Here is a 6,683-nt window from a genome sequence, read left to right as displayed (position 1 = left end):
TGCACAGCTGCAGCGAATGAAGGGTTAATATCTGCACGTGGCTGGGATATGTCTGCAAAAGTATCAATTCATGTCCTGTGGTATGCTAGAGACTGTAAGCATGAGTGCTTGAGAGCAGGAAAGAGGGTAGGAGAGTAGTGAGTCCGAGAGTTCCATCACAGAGGTGCAGTGAGAGGAGTGGAGTGCCGGCCGCGTGGGGGTACCTTCAACCCTCATGTGTTGAAGAGTGATGGAAGGGAGTCCACTGTAGTGGCGTATATCAGAGGTAAACGTCAGGGGCCATATGTTAGGAAAATACTACCTGGAACTCTTTTCATTATTAAATTATAAGGTCTCACTCACATAGGCATATTTGCGTACAGAATACGCAGTGAATAGGACTGTACATGTGATGTGCGAACGTTTGAAAAAATACACGGCATGACCCATCTTGAAATCAATGGGCGTGCATAAATGTGCATGGCATACGTAGAAAACCTGTGTATTCGCTGTGCATAAAATCAAAGAACATCCCGGAGCAGGTGAAATACGTGGGAGGGAGTGCATTTTGGTTGCACAAACAAGCAGCTTATTGCGCATATGTCTGTGTAGACAAGCCCTTAGACAATTACATGAGCGAAAAGTGAAAATTTAAGCAAGAGCAAACAAAACTAACAAGAAAACCTAACAAACACACAAAGTACAATAACAAAAAACAACATCGACAAAGAAAAGGAAGACGGAAGAAAAGAGCCCGCCCAATGGTATCTAGGGGCTTAACCCGTTAGTGACGGCCCCATTGCCTTTTTACATCCTGGCCTGCTGGGCTTTATTCCCAGAGGATGTAAAAACATGCCTCCTCTGGGAATGAAAGCCCTGAAGGATCAGGACGTGATAGCTCCATGCTGCCGGTTATCGGAGGTAGCCGACAGCATGGAGCTGTCATCCAGGGCCACGGGACCCTACCCCCGGTCACGCGATCGCCGGTATCCACCAGATACCGGCGATCACGTTAAAGTTAGCGAAAAGATTAAAAAAGTTAAGATTTCAGCTCCCCTTACGGATCGGATCCGTAAGGGGAGCTGAGAGTACTCACCCCCCGTCCTCCGCGCCGTCCGGCGTCATTTCCGTTCACCCCGGCCCTGCCGCCGGCGTCTGCGCATGCGTGCCAGACGCATTGCGTCATGCGCATGCGCAGAGAGCCGGGAGGCCCGGGAAATTTAAAAACTCCCTGCTCCCGGCTAGTATGAGTAGCCGAGAGCAGGGAGCTGTCACCGGGAGCCGCTGTATGGATAGCAGCGATCATGTAAAAGTAAAAAAAAAGTTGAAAAAGTGTAAAAAGAAAAAAGTTTGTTTCATCTCCCCTCATGGATCATAGCCATGAGCGGAGATGAAATTAGGTACCTAAAGCCCCAAGATTTTTTCGCGGATGTTGCCCGGCTTCTGTACAGACGTCCGTCGCCAAAATGGTGGACGCAGGCATAAAAGCCGCAGATTGGCGGGGTAATTTAAAATCTCCCCGCACCCGGCTACTAAATGTAGCCAAGAGCCTGGAGATTTCATGGGCGGCCATGGTACGCGTTTCCCAGTCACGGGATCACCGTTATCCAATAGATAACGGCAATCACGTAAAAGTTAAAAAAAGCTCAATTTTCACCTCCCGTCACCGATCGGATCCGTGAGGGGAGGTGAAATTACTTAAATAAGGCCATCAGCGATGTCCCCTGATGGGATCCTTATCCGCAGCCTTTCCCCAGTTTTGGCGCAAGCGCCCATCGCCACAGTGGCGGACGCAAACGCAGAAGCTGGGGAGGGCAAAAGGAAATTTAAAATCTCCTTGCTCCTGGCTACTAAAGATAGCCAAGAGCTTGGAGATGTCACAGGGGGGGGGGGGGGGCGCGGTGAGCGGTCTTCGGTCACGTGATCGCCATTATCTGATGGATAATGGCGATCACGTAAAAGTTAAAAGACAGTTAAAGTTTGACGCTCCGTTCTGTTTGGGCCCCGTTGTGCATCCAGACAGAAGATTAGGGCCACAATAGGTATGTTTCTTGACACAGGACAAATGGGGGTATATATTTTGGGGTGAAAGTCTTTATTCCTTTGTGTGCTGTACAAAAAAACTATTTTTAAAATGACATAATTGCCAAAAAAACAAAAATTGTAATTTTTTTCCTTCTGCTTTGCTTCGATTCATTTAAAAACGGTGGAGTCAAAATATGCAGTACACCGCTAAATAAATGCGTTAAGGGGCGTAGTTTTTAAAATTGGGTCATTTGTGGGAGCTCTCTGTCGTTTTGGCCGCTCAAGGCCTCTACAAGTGAGCAATCAGGCCTAAATGACCCTCAAGCAAAAAGTCTGTTCTGAAAACCACCGGCTGCTCCTTTCGGTTACGGCCCCGTTGTGCATACGGACAGAAGATTAGGGCCACAATGGGTATGTTTCTGAACACGGGACAAACGGGGCTACCAATTTTTGGGTGAAAGCCTCCATTCATATGTCTGCTGTCCAAAAAAAATGTTTTTAAAATCACATAATTGATAAAAATAAATAAAAAAAATCGTAATTTTTTTACTTCTGCTTTGCTTTGATTCATTCAAAAACTGTTGGGTCAAAATACGCAGTACAACCCTAGATTAATGTGCTAAGAGGTCTAGTTTCCAAAATGAGGTCATTTGTGGGGGTCCTCCGCGTTTTGGCCGCTCAAGGGGTCTACAAGTGAACAATGGGGTCTAAAACGCCTTCAAGCAAAATGTCTGATCTTAAAGCCACTGGCCCATCACCTAGTCAAAACTATGGGGAAGTCATTACTGAGTGACTTCTAGAGAAATAGAGAGAGCGAGCATTAGAGATAAGTGTGGATTAAGTTGCAATTCTACTGTGTTCAACATGTTAATCAACTGCCTTATTGCTGGCTCTCCTATATCCTTGTATTGCTGTAAAGTTTAAATGGATTTCAACTGTTATCTTAAAAGCTTCAGTACAACTGCATGCTCCCAGTTTACTAATACAAGCTACTGGACTCATCATCTCAAGGTATTTCACCATCACTACACTTGGGAGTTCAGGTTGGAGTACTGGCATCACCCGAGACAAAACAATGTGTGTGTGACATGTGCATGTAGCTGAGCTGTGTGTGGTGTGTGTTACGCGCATGTAGCAGAGCTGTGTGTAGTGTGTGTTATGCGCATGCAGCAGAGCCGTGTCTGGTGTGTATGATGCGCATGTAGCAGAGCTGTGTGATGTGTGTTACTTGCATGTAGCAGAGCTGTGTGTGGTGTGTGTGATGTGCATGCAGCAGAGCACTAGGTGGTGTGTGTTACAAGTAGCAGAGCAGTGTGTGGTGTGTGTGACACACACATAACAGAGCTGTGTGTGGTGTGTCACATGCATGGAGCAGAGCCATGTGTGATGTGTGTTTGACATGTGCATGTAGCAGAGCTGTGTCTGGTGTGTGTGGCATGCATGTAGCAGTGCTGTGTGTGTGACACATGCGTGTAGCATAGCTGTATGTGTGTGACATGCATATAGCAGAGCTGTGTATGTGAGGTGCATGTAGCAGAGCAGTGTGTATGACGTACATGTACCACAGTTGTGTGCATGTGACATGCATGTAGGAAAACTGTCTGTGTGACATGCATGTACCACAGCTGTGTGTGTAACCTGGACGTAGTAGAGCTGTGTGGCGTATTGCGCCACCAGAAACACTGGTGCTATCATTTTCTAATAATTACTAGTCTATTTGCTATTTGGTATGCTTTTGGGGTCCAAATTAGTTGTTTATGTTGGATCTCGAAGTAAGCAGCAGTATATATGCAAAAGACATTTGCTATGAGGCTGGAACACGCCTCACTTGTAATAATTATAATTTATTAGAATTAATTTATCACCATTGGTTCGTAAACCTAAAGAAGACTATTAATGTCTTAATAGCTTAGTTGCCAGGCAGACTTCTCTCAAGCAGAGTGTCACCATGCATGATAGGCTTCTCAAAACAAAAAGTACAGAAACATATAACAATAAGATATTAAGGAACATGAAAACAGGTCACTCTGACCCATTTTGAATGGTTATTGTATCTCTACAAAATTCTTGTTAAAGGAAAATGACAATGATATGATAGAGGCAAAGGCATACAAGATGGAAGATGGATACAAAATAGATACAAGATACAAAATTGATACGGAATACAATATTTACTGCCCTAACAATATCCTCCAGATAGGTTATCAGCTCGGGATCCCTGTCCATCAGCTGATCGTCCAGCCTGCTATCCAGTACATCGGACTGGGCATCGTCATCACCTGGTTTACTCCCATTGAAATCAATGGTAGCGCTGCAGTGCTCTTACACTTCCTGATCCTGTTATAGTGTGGCCCAATGCGCTCAGACTGGAAAAGAAAAGAAGGTACTCACTCAGGAGGGGGAAGAACAACTGGCTAGTGAATGACTAGGTGACAGCCTAGATGATCCCAGATCGCCGTGTATAATTAAAGGCCAACCTCCGCAGGAGTGCAAAATTCCAGTTTATTAGGACACAGTCAGTAAAAGCCCAGTATAAAAAAAACTGGGGTTGCTATGTTGCAACGCGTTTCAGAGCATAAATGGGCTCCCTTTTCAAGCACAAGTCTAAATAAGTGGTACAAACATAAAATATGCATGTCAATGATGAGAAGACATCGGAAAAAGGCTCATAAATAAAATAAATTGCATGTCATCACCAAACATAGTATATAAATGCACATATATACATGTATATGCAAATCAATAAAAAAAGACTCTTGGTAAAAGATAAGCCATGAAATCATATAGTAGAAACATGTATTTCATAGGGCAAAATGGTATACAATGGTATATTGTATAATTAGTGTGAACAGGGCTTGCAGCGTCAAATCTTAAAAACATATAGGCAGAATACAGATATATATTAAAGGGGTTGTCTCGCGGCAGCAAGTGGGGTTATACACTTCTGTATGGCCATATTAATGCACTTTGTAATATACATCGTGCATTAAGTATGAGCCATACAGAAGTTATTCACTTACCTGCTCCGTTGCTAGCGTCCCCGTCACCATGGATCCGTCTAATTTCGGTGTCTTCTTGCCTTTTTAGACGCGCTTGCGCAGATCCGTCTTCTCCCTTCTTCTCCCTTCGGCTCTGCTCGGCAGCATCAGCATTTTGGCTCCGCCCCCTTGTACGCATCATCGCGTAGCTCCGCCCCATGATGTGTGCCGGTTCCAGCCTCCTGATTGGCTGGAATCGGCACGTGATGGGGGCGGAGCTACGCGATGATGCGTACACGGGGGCGGAGCCAAAATGCCGATGCTGCCGAGCGGAGCCGAAGGGAGAAGAAGGGAGAAGACGGATCTGCGCAAGCGCGTCTAAAAAGGCAAGAAGACACCGAAATTAGACGGAACCATGGCGACGGGGACGCTAGCAACGGAGCAGGTAAGTGAATAACTTCTGTATGGCTCATATTTAATGCACGATGTATATTACAAAGTGCATTAATATGGCCATACAGAAGTGTATAGACCCACTTGATTTCGCGAGACCACCCCTTTAAGATCCCTAATGTGCAGAATATCATGATACATTACTATCCGAATTGCAATAAAAGGTGCTCATTCCAGTAGAAGGCGCTTGAAAGAGACGAATATAATAACAATTAGCAATATATAAAGAATAAAAATATACATAAAACCAATTGCCACACGGAGGGTACAAAAGTATATTGTATAAGCAGTCAGAGAATTTGATAAAGGTGCCAAGTAATTAATGCAGTCCTACCTGGAGGTGAGTTGGGAGCTGCTGGAATAGTGAAGCTAGTTGTGCCCCAGGAGGTTAATTTGTAGTGATCACTAGACCAGAAGTAACATACTGAATGGTGCTCCCTGGATGTCAGTTCATTGTATTCCAATATACAACATTACTTGGGCCTCAGAGCTGTAGAACTATGCCTCAGTAAGGATCCTTCAATGCTCGAACACCAGAGAAATTTTATTTTAAGAGCGATCAAGTTCATTTTAGAAAACAATTATTTTACTTACAGCAAAATAATTTATTTGCAGAAACACGGTACCGCGATGGGGATGAAATTCGCCCCAAGATATGCTAATATTTTTACGGAGGAGTTTAAGAAAAGGTTTTTAGTGGATGACCACATCATATTATATAGAGGTTATATTGATGATATGTTATTTGTTTGGAATGGAGAGATGGAGGATCTGGAGCTTTATATATCCAAGGTGAACCAGAACGGATGGAATTTGGAATTGACGGGTACCACCAGTAGAAGTTACATGATTTTCTTAGACCTAGAATTATATTTGGAAGTAGGTGTAAAAGTTGAAACTAGAAGACATTTTTAAAGAAACAATGCCAACAGTTACCTCACTTTTACAAGCTGCCATGCAAAACATTGGAGTGTCAACATTCCCTATGGCCAATTGCATCGCATCAGGAGAAATTGCACCTCAGTAAAATCCTTTATAGAGCAATCATCTATCCTGAAGAAATGATTTGGTGAATAAATCTACCCATTACCCCTCATTGAATCAGCTTACCCGAGGGCTCTAAGTGAATTCAGGCAGACCACAGCAAGCCTCAGGAAACAGAACCAGTTTAACAACGGGGAGCTCCTCAAAATTCCTTTGATTACCAAATACAGTACCCATCACCATTTAATTTTACAAAATCCTAAA

This window comes from Eleutherodactylus coqui, chromosome 9 (assembly GCF_035609145.1).
Source record: "Eleutherodactylus coqui strain aEleCoq1 chromosome 9, aEleCoq1.hap1, whole genome shotgun sequence".
NCBI lineage: Eukaryota > Metazoa > Chordata > Amphibia > Anura > Eleutherodactylidae > Eleutherodactylus > Eleutherodactylus coqui.
The sequence above is the reverse complement of the archived record's forward strand: the minus strand, read 5'-3'. Positions refer to the sequence as shown.